Below are 18,943 nucleotides of genomic sequence, written 5' to 3' on the forward strand. Positions count from 1 at the left end.
AGCTGAGGTTTTCTGTTGGCATGACTTGAAATGCTATTATTTTTTGACTTTGCTAGGTAGAACACTTTAATGATCGTGTAACAATGCTGAAAGAACTGAACACCGCTCGAGGAAAATGTGAGGACGAAAGCCTGTGTCTTGCTATTTTGAATTTGAATGGTTGAAAGGATACCCAGGCACACAATTTCATCCACATTTTGTAGACTTCATTGTTTCTATACTTCTGATACCCGAAGGACTGAGCTGTTAACTGAAAAATAGGCTTCTTTTTATTGGCAGCTAAGAAGAGAACTACCATCCAGAACCAACACATCCTTTGTTTGGAAATAAATGTCTCATTTGCTTTTTTTTCTTCGCAGCTTCTGTTTAGAAAAGGTGAGCCCTGGAGCCTGTGTTAAGCGGTTTCTTTTCAGTGACAAGTAGAATAAATGGAGTGACTACTAGGCAGCATGATTCCTTTTTCTCTTCCTAGACCACTTGCTGAAGATAATGCAATATATACAGTAAACTCAGAGAAAAAGGACACTACAGGCATTTTTCAGATAATTTATTCAACTGACATTGGCCTTTTTCAAACTTTTTTCCCCTCTCTTTTAAACTTTTGTTCTTTTAACAGAATAGTTCAGCGAGTTAAGATACTTAAGACCAAATCAACTGTATGGCTATTATATTCCACAAAATAAAACTGGAAACTGACCTTGAGAACAAAAAAATAAATGAGGCCTTCAGCCAAAACACATGCTTTTCAGAGTGCATGGAATCTTGGAATCCAGAATCTCAGAATCTTAAAACACTACACAGCCCATGGATGTGACATAGCTAACCCCTGGGGAATCTACACTACTTCTTTCAGGGACCATGGAAGACATCCTTAAATGATCACAGTATGTTTCCTACTGTGCAGAGACATGGCCTGAGACTTCTCAGCAAACCATTCTTGTCCTTCTCTACCATTCATGGGAGCTGTTACTCAAAATGAAAGCTCTTTGCCTAGATGTGGCCTAGACATACTACCCACTCTATGGAGGAAGTTTCTTTATAAGCCTTGGATAGTTGATTTAGTGCTTCCCATAACTGCTTCCATCTTACCTCTGTGATTCCTAACAATTATATATACCAATGAAGTTCAGCCAAATGGAATGCTCTCTGGTTCCCAAATGGAGCCTTCATTGTTCTTGCATTTCTGTGTGAATCTTCGGAAATCTCCCACTTTGCTACCATGCTTATAACATTGTAATGTCCTTCAATGAGCATCCAAATGCTGCCTGTGCAGCAGTCTTCTAACCATTCATGCCACACAGAATTTAATGTGATCATCTCTTCATTTAAATCCTCATAGTACTCTGCACCTTATAATAAACCCTGGCAGGTGTTTTGAGTCCAAAACTTCTTTCTTCTTTAAGCTGCTTTTAAATTTTTCTCTTGGCCAACATTTTGGGTTTCAGAACATCTGGATGAAGTGTAAAAGACTCAGCCAGTCTTTCCAATGTTTGGCCTGCCCCGTGTCAAAGTAGTCTAGAATGTTTTCCATTTCCTAGGTTTAATTGATTGGACTTTGAGGTTTTCTCTCCAATGTGAACTCACTTATTCTTGTTTGCATTTCCCCAGTCAAATCTGTAGCTGAGGAACCATTTTAGAGGCTCTTCTAAGTAGAACATACCCTTTTACAAAGGTAGATAACTGTATCTTTCTCAGAGCATAACAGATTTATAGGCAGTTACAGGCTCACTGACCTGATGATCATGAATTTCACAGTGGAAACTCACTGATGTCTCTATAACATTATTATTCATAATAAAAGTGAGAGGAAGGCAAATCTTTCCTAAGGGTGGCACACTAAAATCTTTTCTAAGAGTAGTAAGTAGATATGTTAAACTAAAAAAATCTAACTTCATTGTATGGCAGTCTCAGCCTTGGAAGTCTCGTGTCCAAATGTTGACTTATATTATAAAGAAGTTTACACGAATGTAGGAGGGTGACGTGAAAAACATTCTGAAGAATAACCCACAGCTCTTCTGACTTAAAAAAAAAAACCGAATGAATCTGTATGTCATGTAAACGTAGACTTCCTTAAATCGATAAATGCCTGATTATTCTTATTACGGCAAACCACAATCCCTTCCATTTCTCGCTGGGATTTAATGTAGTTCTCTCCCTCTGAAAGCTGTCAGTTTCCTCTTTTTCTGTCCTCAGTGGAACTGACTCACAGCTAACTACCATTGTTCACAGAATACTCTTTCATTGCTTGGAAATTTCTAATCCCCTTCTTTTCTTCCATCTGAAATAATCCTTATTCTTTTAACATTTCCTCAGAAGATCTGTTTAATCCCTCTTTTATTGCTCTCCTATGGATCTTCTCTGAGTTCGCCAGATTTTGTTCAATTCTGAATTGGAAAGAGTAGTTTAAAAGGCTGCTTCTCATTGTTCCTGGGCAGGTCATTTCATGAGACCCTGATGCGGGATTGGCAGGTGACACTGTGCCAGAAAGCACTTTGTGGCCTCTAAAGTAGCACCCAAATGGAAGAGATGATTATTGCTTGATTGCACACCTTGAGCAGAGTTACTCATTTTTGGAAGTCAGGTTTAAATATTTCTTCATTGGTTCAGTCACTCATTCATTTATTCAACAATAATCTTCTTAGCACATGCTAAGTGCTAGACAAGTATTAGAAGTTGGGGGAAATCTGTCTCAACAGTCTTTTGTGCTAAATCCCTACGTGACAGCTTCATTTGCTATTTCAGTTTTTCATCTCTAGTGAGTAGTGTGAAAAAATTCTCAGGGATTGGGTCAGAGTGACTCTGGAAGACAGGTCCCTCTGTCTTAGCCAAAAGCACATTTTCTCTTCCTTCAGCCATCCAGTACCAGCGCCCCGGAACTCAGCCTGGGCCCCCTTGGCTCTCCCACGGAAGGACAAGTGTGGCGTTACCTGGGCATTATTCCCTCAGACGGAGGCCAGTATTTGTGTCTCTTTGTGTAAATCTTGTTGTTTCAGTCTCCAGTTTTTTTCCCATCATGTTTCTCAGCTGGTAGAGTTCTCATGTCAGTAGGACATTCATTTATGTTAATTCCATGACTAGTTTAAGCAGAAATTTTACTGATTTATTTTAAAAATCGGTATAGGGCATTTACTGAATGCCTGCTATGTTCCATACCATGCTAATCAATGTCCGCTCTCACAGAGGGCCCACAGCCTAAGACGTAGAGGTAGGGATGTATGAAAACAAGACTGTAAAATGTGGCGACCAGGGATTTACCAGGGGTTTACCAGGTGTAGGGAAAGTCTTGAATTGAATTTCAAAAGATCAGAAGATACCAGCTTCCTGTTCTGGCCGTGACAGAGTAACAAGTATAACATATATCCTCTTATCATAAAAAATATAAAACTGTAAAAATAATATGCATCAACCTTTTACAACCACAGGGATCGATTCCTAAGAATAAGGAAAGGCATGAGGTGAGCTTTGCATTTCCCTCAGCTTTTTGCCTGGGGGCACCTTCCAAACTACAGCACAAGGGAAGGGATCCATGTCACATGCTGGCCTCGGGGGGTGGGGCAAACCAAAAGCCACGTCTGGTGTAGTGGATGACTGGAATTGGCTGGGCAGGGCTCCTGAAAGGAGGAAACTGCTTGGAAAAGTACTTCCAGAGATTGGCGTGGGTCTCTTCCATCTTGGGACAGATTTTAATCTGTGCATGTGCAAGGTGAGACCCCTCAGAAGTGAGAAAGGAGGGGAAGAGCTACTAGGGACCTATGTGCTGCCTGGCGGTTCCAGAGGTTGCTTGGCTTGGGGAGATAACGGACTTTTGAAAAGCTAGAGGGGAGGCCTTGCCAAACGTTCTGGGCATTTAACTGAGAACCCAGAAATGCCATGTAACCTTAAGAACGGGGCTGCTCTTGCCATAGACAAAGGCTGTTTTAGACACTTCTTTGCAAAGCCTAACACAAGTCTCACTAAGGAAAAGCTGATCAGCCAGTAAATACACTGCTGCCACACTAAAACCCAAGCCCCTTTGAAGAGAAAAAACAAAATGCAGACACTCAGTATTGTAGCATCCACAACTATAGTTCATGATAAAAAGAAAGTGAATGTAAATAGCCTCAGGAGAATAGATTATAGAGAAATGTAGTGAAGTATTAGAAAATGATGTGTTTTGAAGGATAAATAGTTCCCAAGGAGAAGAATTATAGGGGAGAGGTGCTCCTGTGAAGGGTCGGGCTCTGCCATTTGACACTCTTGACATGGGGTCAGGCTTTGCTGGCCATGAGTTTCTTCACCTTCAGGATGGGTTTGGCGATACCTACCTTTCTAACCTGGAAAGAAGTGCAGTGAAGGTAAAATAAAACCAAACACCAAACACCACCACCACAACCCAAAACCCTGCTTGAAAGAGTGTAATGTGCCTTCAACTGTGGTCCTTACCTCAAACCCCGCACCTTGCATGGGCTGGGGTGATTCTTGTCCCTCACGCGTGGGCAGCCATCACGGAGCCTGTTGGGTTTGTGCTGGAGGGCCCGCAGCCGCCACTCAGCTCTCCAGAGGCCACGGAGGGAGTCAGGGGCACGCTTTGGCATCTCCTTGTTGGTGGTTAGGTGAGTATTGATCTAAACCTAAATTCATTCTGCTACTTTCTTCTTTCAAGTGCCAATCAAGGGGGTGGGGGAGGAGGGTAGGAGGAAGGTAGACAAAGGGTACAAACCTCCAGTCCTGGGACAGGCAAGTTCCACGGGTGTCATGTGCAACATGATGACCGTAGACAGCACTGCTGCCCGGTACAGGTGCAAGTCGTTAAGAGAGGAAATCCTAGGTGTTCTTGTCACAAGGAAAATCCAGTCTCTGCTTTTTCTTTTCGTTGTATCTATATGAGATGGCGGATGCTAACTAAACTTACTGCAGTAATCATTTCACAATATATGTAAATCAAACCATTATGCTCTACATCTTAAACGTGTACAGTGAAGTATGTTAATTGTATCTTAATAAAATTGGGGGAAAAAGTACAAGCCAGATAACTATTTGGTGTTTTTTGAGGGGCAATGTCAGGATCTGTTCCCCTCTCCCCAACTACTTATTTTTCTATCATTCCACAATGTCTGACATTCCAACACAATGGATTCAAATGATTCTTTAGGATGAAAATGGCTTTTGGGGGGCAGTGGAGAGGGGAGGGGGACACCATAATTCACATCTCAGCCAGAGAAATGATTTAGTGCCTCAGATTCCTGGAAATGATGAGGTGGAGACAGTGGACTCTGAGGAGAAGACCTGGGTCCAAAGTCTTTGTGCAAATTATTCAGCCTGTTTCTCTGTTTCCATATACATGCCAGGAGGATAATACTCTCTGGTAGCTGCCTTTAGGATGTGAAGCACAGCCAACCATATGTCAAGAGCACAATGCAGTGCCTGCCAGATAGTAACACATTAGCTATTTTTGTTATTTCTAGTTAAGGCCAAGTGGGAACAGAGGGATAGCTTCGTGGCTGGAGCTAGGAGTGGGGAGAGGGAAAACCTGAGATAGGACTAAATATAAACATCATCTGTTACCATTTTTATCACATGCTGGGCATATTAGTAGTGTTTCTGGGTATGTTGTCTCACACTGTAAGCCAAGATTTCTGTTGAGAACGAAAGGTGCCTTAGCACCCCACCCCGGACTAATGTGCAATGAAGGCTTTATCACAGTGAGGCACAGAGAAATCGCTCTTGTGTTTCCAACCTACTGATGTTTGTTTGACTCTCTTTTCCACTCCAGACAGGGAACTAGTTGCAGGCAGGGAATTCTGTTGTATTCACCTTTCAATTTTTATCACTAGCACAGGGCCACTAGGTACATATTTGATATGCAATAAAATGTTCTTTGAATGCATAAGTGAATATTCATATTCCATTCTTAATTCTTGGGGAAAATCAGTTGTCTGTGTGTATAGGCAGATGTATTTACATGTTCATGTTCACAGCTAAACTTTGTGGGTTATCAAGATTAGATGCCAAGTACTGTGTGCTAACTGGGCCAAGTCCAGGAATACCTAATCTGTTACTGGTCAATCCACAATTCACTTCTGCTTCAATCCTAGAGTAAACAAAAATCCCAAGCCAAATGATAACAGCCATTTAAACTCCTCAAAAATCTCAGGAAGTGGAAATATTACCCACTGAAGCATAAGATGAACCTATGTAAGATGGGGATTTAGGAAATAAAATGGTTCTCTTTTATTGACAGGGAGCCCATATGATGTTAAAACAAAAGAAGAAATTCGGCGAAGGAGGCAGCCAATCCCATCTTTGAGGGATGTTTCTGTCAATCAGAAAATGTTTTTAGAGCTGACCTGCTTGCAAAGCTGAGGCCAAGGAGAACTGAGTTCTTTGCCCAGGAGGACAGTAGTGACCTGCATCCTGCATCGTGGAAGAGAGAGCACGCCTCTGGAAACAGTGGCTGGGATATGCAAAGAACATTTGGACAGTAAGTTCATGTTGATGTTTTTCTTCTGGGGGAATTCCTGCTGTCTCTGAAAGAGTAAGAAGTCATTATTTCTAGTCTTGGGCCTCCCACTTTGTTTCTTTTGAAGATTTATGACCTGGGGACAGCAAAGCAAGACTCAATTACAGTTTCAACCTATTCCAGGAATGTGACCTTTTATCAGTCAGTCTGAAACTTCATGACCAGCGCTATGAGGTAGTCTGCATGATAAAAACCTGCTCCCCTTTCCTCCCCTAAACGAAGATGTCCTCGCCTGAAACAATACATATTTTTTGCTCATAACTTCTTGCTTACCCTCCTTGGTATAAAAATCTTCCATTGATTCCAGAGATCCTGGGAGCATCTCTACCTGCAGATGGGAGGCTGCCTGATTCATGAATTGCTTATAAAGCCAATTAGATCCTCAAATTTGTTCAGTTGAATTTTGCTTTGAATTTCTAAGCTGCAGTTTTTGTCCTTTGTGACCCTAGGTCTCCTGGTTGATTGGATGAAGGGTAGAAACAATATAGGAAAATGTGGCTTCTCCTGGTTATTTAAAATTGAGACTGTTCATGTTGCTGGACCTTTGAGAGCTGCAGGGTAGACTTATTTCTTATTAGGTTGGGAGGCAAAGAAAGGCAGTGAGCGGAGAGAAGCATAAAGTGTGTGCAAAGATGAGCATATGTGAGAGATGGATAGAGAGTATAATGTCCTTCCTGTTCCTACACCCAGTTCCTTCTTCAGACCCAGCGATTTCTGCTACTGGCTTCCATGAGATCTCTCTTGTATCCCTCTTAGAAATTCCCACCTCTCTCTTTTTTTTTCCTGCTACTTGCAACAAAAGAGTCTAACTAAAACACATAACACACTGGACTCCTGGCAAATAATAGGTCTTAACATTGCCTTTTTGTTTGTAGCTCCCCTGCATATAGTTCTCTTCTTGTGTTCAGCTTGGGTGTGCCATTTTACACAGAAGCTTTACAGAGGTGATGCTCAGTTAGCTCCCTGGTGGCTCTGCACAGCTATGCTTTGGCCATTACTCACAGGGCAGCCAGCCCCCTTCCTTGGTAGGTATCAGAAAAAAGCTCAGAAATAATTGCATCCAGTTCCTCCTTAGCCAAGACTGCTTTGATTGGAATTGTGCCGAGCATAGCAGCTCAGCTCTGATGGATTCAGTTCTTCTAAGAAACTTATGATTAGAATCAGGAACACTGATAACATTTTATAACCTGTTGAGGGCAATGTTTTTCTATATATAATGCTCATAAATATCTTAAACTTTCTGTAAATCTAGCGCTGAACCCAAGATATTTTGATAAAATTACAGAGTATTTTGGGACTTTCTCACATGCTGCTCTCTGAATTTAGTAACTGAGTGAATGTGTTATGTATGAAATTATTGCTTGTTTAAAGAAATAGAGAACTATGTTTTCAAATTTAAGTCATTTAAAGGTTTGCAGCTGTTAAATTGAGGGAAAAAAATTCCCCAAAAGCAACCCAGCCATGTTTGGGCTAAGTCTACATAGCAAAAGAATGCCAGGGAATAAAGACAATTTGGCTGGTCATATCATGATGATAATAATTTAGGAGGGGACATAACTACGTGGTGGTTAAGAGATAAGTATTAGAATTAAAGACACCTGAGTTGAAGCCCAGCCCTGCTCTTTTCCCAGCCAGGTGATCTTGAGCACATTTTGTTACCTTGAGTAACAAAAAAGGCTTCTTTTCTATAAAATGGGGAGTGAAATAGTACTTACCTCAGAAGATTTTGTGAAGATTAAGTGAGATGGTTATAATTCCAGGGGTGGAGGGGGTGAGGGATATGTTCCCAGCCTGGGGCAAATTACCTTTGAAGCTGAAATCAGTCAAAGGGAGAAATAAAGTGGGAGAAACCCATTTATTACGTACAAGCAGTTGTCCACTGCTGCTTGCCCATGTCTCTCACAACCCAGCTACAAAAAGGGATCCCACACAACCTCTCCAGTCCAGATATGCCCTAACTGGCCCTTGTAATTACTTATTGATGTAGAGATGGATTATTTCTCTCCCCAGCTTGGAAACACCTATTGATATGGAAATGCAGTAAGGCCAGGTGAGAGATTTTGGAAATACTGTAATTTTACCCACAACCCACCCCTCCAGAAATCTCTCCTTATAATCTACTTGTTCCCCATCTTCTGCAATGGCCCCTGTGTGAGACAACTGGAGCATTGTAATCAGACTAATGACTTACAGTAGCAACAGCAATAAAATCATGATAGTCCTCAAGCTGGACGATTCAGCTAGGTTCAAAGTCCTAGGCAGGTTAACTCCATAGCTCGCCCATTCCACAGGCAGTCAGTAGCTGAATGGGTAGGGAGTTCAGAACAATCATCATGCAGCAGCTGTAGCCAGGGGGTGGGTCCAGGCCATAGGGACTGTAGAAGAAAATAACCTTAAGGGCGATAAGGTACATGTTTTAATGACACCAGCATAGGCAAATCTTGTCCATCAGGTAGGATGCATGCAAGAGAGTCGTCCTGTGATAGGACAGGGCAGGAATGGTATCTTGTTCTGGTCTAGTATACCAGACCTTCAACCCTCTCCCTGTGGGGGTTACAGATGGGTCAGTTTTTTAGGGCCATGGCAAGTCCATACACTGGCCATAAAGTTAAAACAGAACTTCCCTGTAAGATGAAATTACATCCCAGATGTTTTGAGTACAGTACCGTGATCTTTGGGGGCCACTCTGCTGTTACTCCAGGACCATGCAGGAAGCCAGCTTCCAGGCCTTGTCCCTAAGGTGCCAGAAGGGCCAGCCATCACTGGTCCATGTGTTGAAATGTCCAGGGCTACATCCACTCAACAGAGTCTCCAGGGTTTAATGCACTTGGGGCTGGCAGCAAGATTCTGCTCTGCTGACCATAGCCTGGCTTCAATAATCCCTCTTTGGTTTGCACATACAGTTGTATAGGAGAGGCAGCAGTGTATGTTAGCATGTCCACAGGGCTTGAGGCTCCTTTTTGGGGCTTCTCATTCAAACACCATAGTACTGTCCATAAGTGAACTGACCAGCCCTGTAGACTATTGGTGTCTGACTTTAGGCCAGATTTCAACAAACCATTGTATCTATCCATCATTCCTGCCCCAGTAGGGTTATATGGCACATGAAACTTCCACTTTATTCCTAATTGCTGCACCCATTCTTGTAACACATGTCCAGTATAGTGGGTGCCTTGATCATTCTCAATCACCTGTGGCCGGTTATAGGCTGCAAAGAGATGCTCTAGGCCTCTTTTGGTGGTTTGTTGATCTACATGACAATGCAGGAAAAGCAACCAATAGGCCGGTAGCTGTGTGCAAACAAGTCATGGCATACCGATACCCTTCTGATATGGGCAGAGGCCCAATATAGTCTATCCGTCACCTGAGAAGGGTTATCGGCCCCCTTACGATTGTCCCATGTTGCAACAGGACTTGGTCTAAGTCCCTGTTAGAGCACACAAGGCACTCCTTCCGGGCTCTGCTGACTTCTTCAAAGGTCAATGGCAAGCCCCACCATCTACGAGTGGTTTTTACATTTTTAAGGTGTGAATAGTGAATGAAATTCACCTGAGCCACGTGCTTCTGAAAGAGAAACTGTTAGAAAAAACTCCCTGTCTTTTGCTTTTTGAGGCTAATTGCAGATGACCACTCTATCCTGGCATATTCTGGGGTAGACCTGTCTACATTTGTCTTGCCTGAGGGGGACTGCCTGCAGGCAAGTTCACTCTATTCGGTAAGACTGAATAATAATAATGGAACATTAGGGGTAAAAGGGTTTATATCAAGCTTTATTCTCATGGTGGCAGGTCGAATGCTGGAATCATGTCTGCCTCTGGGGCATTTGCAATCTGTCTCCATTTGTGCCTCTGGGCAGAACACTGGGCGGAACTCTTTACATAGTAACACTGCCAATAATGGCTCACTGCCAACGGGTGTGTAAGCATTAGCTTAGCAGTAGATCAATTACATAATCAAGTAGTTTGGGGTCAGGTGAGGATCCTGGTCATAGGAACTTTCATTTTCCCTATGGTGTCCTTCCTGAAGAATTCCATCAAACTCATGAATGACTCCTGGGTACCTCATGTCCCCTTCGCTTTTCTGAGACATGCTTGATTAACAAATGTTGGCCCTATTCCAATAGCCTGAATAACTATCACATCAATTATCTGGTATGTTTTATCTTTGCCACAGGGTTATTAAAAACAAAAAAATATATGCAACAGGGACTGTTGCCCCCAACACTTAAAATATACCTGACTTGATAGGAGAAGTTTGCCAACTTCTGTGTCTGGGAAAGAAAGGTCCTGGCATAAAGCTCTCCATAAGCCATAGTCCCTCCTTTGCATATCTGTTGAACATGTGAAGTGTATTATAACTCAGACATGCCAGAAGATAAGAGTGGCCCAATCAGAGCATTGGGATGGGGGAAGAAAATGAGCAACATGGAAATTATAGCAGATAGAGAATAGTCAAAGTTTGTGCTGTATGTTTCCCAGATATTATCTCATATAACTCCCTGCAAATGAAGGATAGCAGAATATACCACCCCAAAATATGCTGCTTTGGCAGAAGGATTATTTTGAGAAAGAGCAGATACAGGAGAAGCTTTGAAAACAGAGAAGTTACCATTTTGTTTGGGACATTTATACTTATAAAGGAAATCTCTACTTGTATGGGTGTCTCTATCAAGAGAAGAGGGATGACTCTAAATCTCTGGAAACTTATCAGTATGGAGAAGGCACTGTCTTAAATTTGCATAACAAACTTTACTCTTGCTTACTATGATTTTCCTGGCCTCCTTCTCATATCTGGTCTCCTTTTCCACACTTTTCTTTCTTTTATCTTTTGATGAAGATGGTATTTAAGCTGGAGTTCGAAGCCAACTAGGAGAGTTGCTCATTTTTCCCTGAGTATCTCCCATGTATATATGAGGAATAGAAATATCAATAAACTTGTTTTTTTTTTTTAAGTATCATTAATATACAATCTTACGCTCAGGTTTCACATGAGCAACATTGTGGTTACTGCATTCTCTCCTATTATCAAGTCCCCACCACATACCCCATAGCAGTCACTGTCCATCAGCATTCAACTTCTTGTTTTTCTCCTATTAATCTTTTATCATAGGGGACTGTCTTGCCAAGGAGTTTCAGCCCCAGACAAGCTCACTATAGATTCAATGATACCAAAGAAATGACAATGGAACATTCTTGGGGTGAAAGGGTTTATTACCTGGCTTGTTCTCCTGGCCATAGGTTGAGCACTAGAATTACATCTGCTTCCAACAGTCTGCAGATCTGTAACCCTCCTTGGTCTCTGCCTCCATCCAGAGCACTGGGCAGAACTCTTTATATAGTGACTCAGTCAATAGTAGCTTATTGCCCATGGGTGTGGAAGCAGTAGCCTAGCAGCAGGCTAGTTACATCATCAAGAGGTTTAGGTTCAGGTGAGGATCCTGGCCATAGGAACATTCACGTTATCCACAGGGAATCAGCTAATAACTTAGAAGAGCAGAGGAAGAATTATTTTTTCTCCCCTACACAGTCTTGCAGAGTAGGTAATTATCATCCCAATTATATAGGTTAGATAATTGAATTTCAAATTCAGTCACTTGCCCAAGCTAACAGAGCTAATAATTGAAATATGAATCTTGAGCCCTTTGGCTCTAGAACCCACATTCCTTCTTCTAAAGTTGTGTTATATTCAAGAATTGGAGGCTCCTTTGTGCAGAATAATGTGTAAACCAAGATACTCTACTGGAAGGATTGAACCAGGAAGATTCTGGTTCCATTAAATAGAAGAAATTTAACAATTAGAGCTCTGCAACCAGGGGCCAGGTCTCTGAAGTTTCCCATCTGGCACTTTGTATATCTGAAGACATGATTCCAAGATTTAAAAAATCTGTAATTCTTGCTGCAGAATTTTTTAATGTCTGCATTATTTTTTTGGGATTTTGATTGGTGATTTCCAGTGGTGATTAGGGTGGGAAAATAGGCCACCTTAAACAGGGAGCTCTTCAGAATCACAGGAGGAACTCTGTCATTCTGAATATTCTAATAGGTTTCAACTTTTGGGAGTGTGTCCTTAGGTTTGTGGAATGAAAACAAGTTTTCAATCCCACTGTTTAAATATGCATTTCACAAGTCATAACTCAAAAATATCAAAACCATAAGAGCATTTTGCCCCTCATCCAGGGAACTGATAGTATCATTTTGTTCCACTTAAATATGTTTAATATTATCTTTTCAAATATCCCCACACCTTGAAGCCACTACAAAAGTGGAGATAATTTTTTTTCTCTATGTGCTCAACTGTTGCAAGCAAATAATTGATTTGAATTGAATACTACTGTTTCCTGCCTCCAGAAACACCCAGTGTAGGTTCCCTTTAAGCATGTAAAAAATTCATTAAAATACTGACTTTGTTCTTTTTTTTTCCCCTTATTTTGTAGAAATAAAAAATGATTAAGAAATTCCTAGAAAGAGCTTCTTATACAGAGGTGTTAATTTGGTGTAAGTTATTTATATATCTTGTCAAGCCTTGATGCCCCCTAGGCTGGGCCTGGAGAGTAAATAACCTGCTTTCATTAATCTTTGAAACAGTGATTAGAGGTCTATCTTTGCAGAAATAGTGTGACTTTAGAATACTGGCCCTGGAAAACAGAATATCTTTTGTTTTTAAATGTGAAAGTTTATGTTTGAATTACAAAATTTATTTTGCAATATTCTGAAAGTTTTGCAAGTGCATGAAGGAATTATTGAGGGTTTAAAATCATTCTACTTCAACATGTCAGAGGAGGGTTTGTTAATTTTATGTAGCTGGTGCCCTAGGCAGAGAAATCTCTTTGACATTCAAAATCTATTTAAAAACATTGGTTTGTCATCTATGGATGTAACCTGATTGGATTTTCAAAGAAGTTTTAATTTACATAAAAACAATTTAAGATCAACATTGAACAATGCCTGAAGGTTATAATTGGGACGCATGTTTGTCATCAGTTTGAACTTCTTGAACAAAGTTTTGATTTTAACTTAGTAAAACCTGGGAGGAAAATATGAGTTAAAAAATACAGAAAACTTTCAGAAGTGAAACACACACACACACACACACACACACTCTGGAATCGATCTGTTAAAGCTCTTCAAAGCTTTAAAATAAAAATCAGTATAAGTAGCTTCCATTTATTTAAGTAGTTTTTTGTATCTAGTATGTGCTAGGCTTTAAACTAACTATATTTATAGATATTATCTCTTTTCATTCTCTTAGTAATTATTTCAGGTAGTTACTATTCCTCCTATTTTAGAAAAAAGAAAGTTGAAACTCTGTGAGTTTAAAAAAATGGTCTAAGGTCACAAAGCTCTTTCTCTAGTAGAAGCAGATGGCATTTGACAACAGTTCTGACTTCAGTGCTAGAGGTCTTCTGTCTCTTAACTGTCACTATTTAGGGCCAATTAATAGGATGTCATCAATATAGTGGGCCAGCATGATGCTCTGAGAAAGTAACAATGATCAAGGACCTGTGGACTCTATTTTGACTGAGAGCAGAGGTGACTCACCTGGGGCAACATACAAAGCTGTTCTCACAAAAAAGCTAACTGCTTTTAATCTCTTTGTCAGTGGGGATTGTGAAGAACGCATACACCAGAACAATCACCTCAAAATAAAGTCCACAGTGTTGCTCTGTGCCGGTTAGGGCAATTCATCCATCATGGGCTGCAAGTGTGTATGATAAAAACAGTCCATTGTCATCTGCCATGTTCCATTTTCCTTTTTTTTTTTTTAACGTACTTGCTTTACTGTTAAGTTGAATGGACTACCAGTGTGTTTACAAATAATCCTCACAACAATCTTGAATGGTAGGTGTTATCCTCATTCAACACTAGAGGAAATGGGAGTTTAGTAATGCTAAATGACTTGGTCAAGGATCCACAGCAGATAGTGGGAAAGAATGGACCAGACCCTGGCCTTTCTCTCCTGAAGTCTATGCACTGCCACCTACTTAGCCTTTCTTTATGGCTCCTATTGCGTCATTCTATAGAGGAAGCACTTTATATTGGAGAAATACTTGAGTGACTTGTCACTGCAGTGAAAAGAAACTGTGAAGCTGAATACTTGAGTTGGCTAGTTTATTTTATCAACAACTTTGTGATTGATTCAGTTAAAGATTTTATGGAAACGTGGGCAGACTGTGAAATAATCATACAGTGTTTATTATTCTTTTGGGTTTTATTAGTCTATTTGGATACTTGAGCATGTATATTACAGAATATAAAGTATGGATGGTTAGGTTTGGAATCAGCTTGTACTCAGCTTGTTTGCTGAAACTTCAAATGCTATAAACAATACCTTGAGAAATCAGTTGTATTATTTTGAGCCATTAACTCTGTGAAGCAACTATTTCATATGACACAATGATTTGATGATCTCCTACTCACTCCCGATTTAGTTGTTTGAGGTGGGTAAAGCAGAATTTACCTGGAGTTTAAGATGAACTCAGACTAAATTTTTGTTCTGTAATCTATTGACTTTTTTTTTTGTCTTGATCCGACACTTAAAGAGACTTTTATTATGACTCCAGTCCATCCAAATTATATACTATAATTGATTATGTGTGATAAATGAAGGGACCAAATTTTTCATCATCAAAATACTTTACAATAGCAGTAGTTCTGTAAATGGATATCCTACTTATTAAACAAAATGCAGTTGGAAAATAAAATATGCTCACCCAAATAATGACTCATGTTACAAATAATCAGTTTGGATGCAGCTACTAGATTTTTCTGTCATAATGGCAAAAAACCCCATCAAAAATTTGTTAAACTGATGAAAAAATTTCAATCCTCTGTGTTTTGTTCTAATGATATAGGAATAAGGACAAAAATATGTCTTCTTCCTTTTATTCACATTTGAGTGAACAGAAGAATCATTTCACAGACAAAATTCTGTTGTTTTACTGGAAAAATGAGGTGATAGTAGTTAGGAATGCCATTAATGGCTTAAAGCAACAGAGTTTATTTATTTTTTTTACAGTTGGCACTCCAGGGGTAGGTGGCTACTGATGGGGGCTTCCCCTCTCAACTATGCCATCAGGGATCCAGGGACTTTCTATCTTTCTGTGCTGACATTCTTAGCAAATTGGTTTTCATGCTCCTATTTGTTGCCTCATGGTTGCAAGATGGCTGCAAAAGGTCCATCCATCATGAAAATGAGGGTAGGATTAGATATCTATGCTCCTCTATCAGTCCGCTTTCACATATATCTCCTATACCAGAATTGAGTCACATGTCCATGTCGAATTGCAAGGAGGCGGGGCAAGTGAGAAACAGGATTTCTGTTGTTGATACAGCCACCTACAACTAATCCTCGGGGGCTAGGTAATTGGTGCCTCCAAACAAAATGGGGTGCTATTCATAAAAAAGGCAGGGCTGGATTTTAGTTCCCCTCAGAGATTTCTGTATGTTTTGGTCAGCGATCTGCTTTCTTGTTTTCTCACAAGTATTCTGGGCAAAGTTGTCACCTTACCAATAGCTATTCCCAATGAACATGTCTCCTTACGTGTGGATTGCAGGGATTCAGATGTGGAAGAGATCAGTGAGGACAAGAGTGGTCCTGGACTATCTCATGAAAGAATAGAATTGAAGGTGAGTAGGATTAAAGTAGATGGGAGGGAAAGGAAACAGCATCCCACTATGAGGGATTGCACAGTAAAGGCAGGGAGACTGGCTAAGCACTTGGTGCGAGGAGAGAGAAGGGAATCACCTTCTGAGGAGAAGGGTTGAGATTATCTGTGTTAAGTGTGTCTTTTTATTCTGATGCTTTGATATCTGGCTCCTTGCTGACCTGGAGAGTCTGCCCTTTACAGGGCTAGCCAGTTCCTAGAGAGAGTAAATGTCTTGCCTGTGAGCAATATAAACCAATCAAAGCAGAGACCATACCCCCAACTACTCTTTTTTTTTTTTCTTTCATATACATTTTATTTTATTTATTTATTTATTTTTTATTATTTTTTTTATTGAAGGGTAGTTGACAACAGCATTGCATTACATTAGTTTCAGGTGTACAACACAGCGACTCAACATTTATATACATGATATTTCTAGGTACCAGGTATCACCATACCAAGTTGTTAACAATATTTTGACTATATTCCTTATGCTATACATTACATCCCGGTTACTTATTTATTTTACAATTGGAAGTGTGTTTATATATATATATATATATATATATATATATATATATATATATATTGTGAGGGCATCTCGCATATTTATTGATCAAATAGTTGTGAACCACAACAAATCTCTGTATAGGGGGGTCAATACTCAATGCACAATCATTAATCCACCCCAAGCCCAATTTTCGTCAGTCTCCAATCTTCTGATGCATAACGAACAAATTCTTACATGGAGTACAAATTCTTACATAGTGAATAAGTTACATGGTGAACAGTGCAAGGGCAGTCATCACAGAAGCTTTCGGTTTTGTTAATGCATTATGAACTATACACAATCAGTTCAAATATGAATATTCATTTGATTTTTAAACCTGATTTATATGTGGAAACCACATTTCTCTATTATTATTATTTTTAATAAAATGCTGAAGTGGTAGGTAGATACGAGATAAAGGTAGAAAACATAGTTTAGTGTTGTAAGAGAGCAAATGTAGATGATCAGGTGTGTGCCTGTAGACTATGTGTTAATCCAAGCTAGACGAGGGCAATAAACATCCATGTATGCAGAAGATTTCTCTCAGAACATGAGGGGGGAGGTTCTAAGCCTCACCTCTGCTGCTCCCCATTTTCTCACCAGATGGCCCCCTGCGACTGTGCCTGTCTTAGGTTGTTCCTCCCTTGAGGAATCTTACCCGTCTCTGGCTAACCAGTCATCTTCTGGGGCCATACAGGGAAATGTTAAGTTGGTAAGTGAGAGAGAAGCCTTATCGTTTGAAAAGGTTAGCTTTTTACTTCTTTGCATATTTATGCCCTGTGGCTTCTATGCCCAGCATTTGTCTTGAGGTGTCTTTACCACTTGGAAGAATTATGATACTCGGTAAATTCGACATGTGGCACGAGTTCTATTTAAAGGTTGTGATTAGGTAGGAAGAAGAAAAGCTACAGAAGTAGCAGGCAGAAGAAAACCTGGGAAGATTGATTATTTCTTTGACATATCTTCTTGTAGAGTAACTTCAGCATGGATAGGTTTTAAACGACTAATTAAATTGTGCACACACATTAACATAATAGGAATATAGTTACCTAACCAAAGCATACCTGTAATTACCAGCCATCTCCAGTGAAACCAAGAAAACCAGTTAGGCACCTTAGGCATTTGTGAAAACTTATCTATGATATGGTGGATATTGTCCGACTGAACTTAAACAGTCTGAGAGAATTCAGATAAACTAGAACACCCCATTCCTGGGGACTGTTCATATCCCATATGTTCTTTTAACGATAAATAGTCTGTGGTTGTAAGATTTTGGAGTGCTACAATTTGCACTTCTCCGAATTCTTGGTTGAGTTCCAACAGTATAGATCCAGTCCAATTTTTGTTTTACTGCATGCACAGGCCAGCCTAGATATCTCCTTCATCTTTCCCATGGCAAGTCCAGGAACTGGTGGGATGAGTGCATCTACACCTGTGACAGTGCGTGGATCTTTGTTGAAGTTTTTTTTTTTTTTTTCTGATCATCTTCTGTCATGAGTCTTCCCGAGAGTGCTGATGTTGGAAGTTCTTTTTCATATCGTATCTTAGTTCATTTTTGGGGTAGCCAAATTAGGCTTTGATCCTCTGTATAAACACAAACAGACCCTTTGCCTACACTTTTATATGTCCTTTATATCATTGTGTAGAACTCATTAGAGGTCACCACATAGGAACTGCATTTTTTTTTTTTTTAATCATTAATCTACACTTACATGACGAATACTTTGTTTACTAGGCTCTCCCCTATACCAGGTCCCCCCTATATACTCCTTTACAGTCACTGTCCATCAGCGTAGCAACCTGTTGTAGAATCACTACTTGTCTTCTCTGTGTTGTACAGCCCTCCCCTTTCTCCCACCCCGCTATGGATGCTAATCTTAATACCCCCCTACTTCTCCCCCCTTATCCCTCCCTACCCACCCATCCTCCCCAGTCCCTTTCCCTTTGGTACCTGTTAGTCCATTCTTGAGTTCTGTGATTCTGCTGCTGTTTTGTTCCTTCAGTTTTTCCTTTGTTCTTATATTCCACAGATGAGTGAAATCATTTGGTATTTCTCTTTCTCTGCTTGGCTTGTTTCACTGAGCAAAATACCCTCCAGCTCCATCCATGTTGCTGCAAATGGTTGGATTTGCCCTTTTCTTATGGCTGAGTAGTATTCCATTGTGTATATGTACCACATCTTCTTTATCCATTCATCTATCGATGGACATTTAGGTTGCTTCCAATTCTTGGCTATTGTAAATAGTGC

General features: G+C 40.3%; 1 long non-coding RNA gene across 1 annotated transcript in view; it reads left to right on the top strand.

Moving 5' to 3' along the window:
- Positions 1 to 4,479: 4,479 nt before the first annotated feature.
- LOC118909787 (uncharacterized) overlaps positions 4,480 to 18,943 on the top strand; it is a 46,139-nt gene continuing 31,675 nt past the window's right edge. Inside the window, exons 1-2 of the long non-coding RNA XR_005023750.2 lie at positions 4,480 to 4,592; positions 6,221 to 6,460. This is a non-coding gene — a long non-coding RNA (uncharacterized LOC118909787). The remainder of the gene's footprint in view (positions 4,593 to 6,220; positions 6,461 to 18,943) is intronic.

This window comes from Manis pentadactyla, chromosome 8, assembly GCF_030020395.1.
Source record: "Manis pentadactyla isolate mManPen7 chromosome 8, mManPen7.hap1, whole genome shotgun sequence".
Classification (NCBI taxonomy): domain Eukaryota; kingdom Metazoa; phylum Chordata; class Mammalia; order Pholidota; family Manidae; genus Manis; species Manis pentadactyla.